This window comes from Elephas maximus, chromosome 7 (assembly GCF_024166365.1).
Source record: "Elephas maximus indicus isolate mEleMax1 chromosome 7, mEleMax1 primary haplotype, whole genome shotgun sequence".
Classification (NCBI taxonomy): Eukaryota; Metazoa; Chordata; class Mammalia; order Proboscidea; family Elephantidae; genus Elephas; species Elephas maximus.
In genome coordinates, this window is record NC_064825.1 from 60,102,613 (window position 1) to 60,104,076 (window position 1,464).

Here is a 1,464-nt window from a genome sequence, read left to right on the forward strand (position 1 = left end):
ACAGTAGCACCCCATTATATATCTCCACCACACAGATACTACAGATGTAAATAACTTCAAGAACACAGTAAGATGTAATAAAATAATTAGGAGATAACAAGTTTTGAGTATTATCTTTGTTTTTAATAAAATGCATTTAAATTTATATAACTTAATTTTTAGTTAACAGCTGAGTTCAACAATCAGCTTTCAAACCTCCTGAAAATTTGACAATCAACTCTCTCAAGCCAGTAAGTAGTAGCTCCAGTACTCCACTCTCCACCCTGCCCTAATGAACAGGACTTCATCTGCTTGTTTACTGCTATAACTTTAGCACCTACTACACGCCTGCCACTGTATAGATTCAATAAATATTGAAGCCTGTTGTTCCTACTTCCTAATAGTACCTAAAATCTGTCCACTTTTCTCCGTCTTCACCAAGACTTCCATATGGTCCAGTGGTGCCCCCTTGATCTCTGCAAAGACCCCAGATCTTCACAGGTCATGAATACTCCTCCTATCCTTGGCCCAGGAATCATACCAGGACAATGTCTTCATCTTTTCCATGACCTCAGATGACCCATCTTCCCAGGTTCATCATTCCCTAAATTTTGTTGAGTGCTTGCTCTGTCAGTGCCCATGCTAAGCACCAGAGGCATGACGAAGAGTAAGGTGCTATAACTTACCAGTTAGGAGTTGGACAGCTATAGTTTCAAGTCTTGGCTCTGCTCTTCATCAGCAATAGGAACTATATTTCTCTAAGCTTCAGGCTTTTGTGGAATGGGAGAAAGCATAGTCCCTACCTCACAGTGCACTCAGATAAGGGAGCATTGGGTTTGAGTCATCTCTGGAATTGGCAACCAAACCCTGACAGATTAGAACTCAGAAGGGGGTGCCAGGACTCCAGTCCCACTGTGGGCAAAGGGCAGCAATCTTGGCAGAGTTAGGCAGCAAGGGCTTCAGCAATGAGCTCTAAAATTTGGCATGGGGTCTCCCGCACCCGTTTCTGCCTAGGCTGGCCCAACAGGGGGTGACCTTGGACAGGAAGGTAAAAGGCAAAAGCAAGGGAAACACGCAGACTCTCTACATGCTTTTGCAGATATTTCTGAGGGCCTTGCTGGGTGTACTTGCACAAGAGTACACAGGGAGTGGGGGGTGCAGTGTAATCACACCATAGTCTCTGATCCTCCATCAGGTCCCTAGTGCAGGCTTGTGGCTCTTGGCAAATAGGCAAAGGACTTGCCTATTTCTGCAGGAGACGCAGGGCCCCAGATGGGGATTTGGCAGGTGACTCAGTGTACCAGGTGTTCACTCTTTCTTACTCTCCTCTCCTGAAGGTTCAAAACATCAGGACCCAGCTTAGGGAACTAGGCCCCTTGCCCCTAACAATGCTTGCCTGCCTGCCCACCATTTATTGTAGAGCTAGTCCCACCACCCCATCCCCCCACAGCCCCACCCCACAAGAAACCAGCAAAACCATCGTGG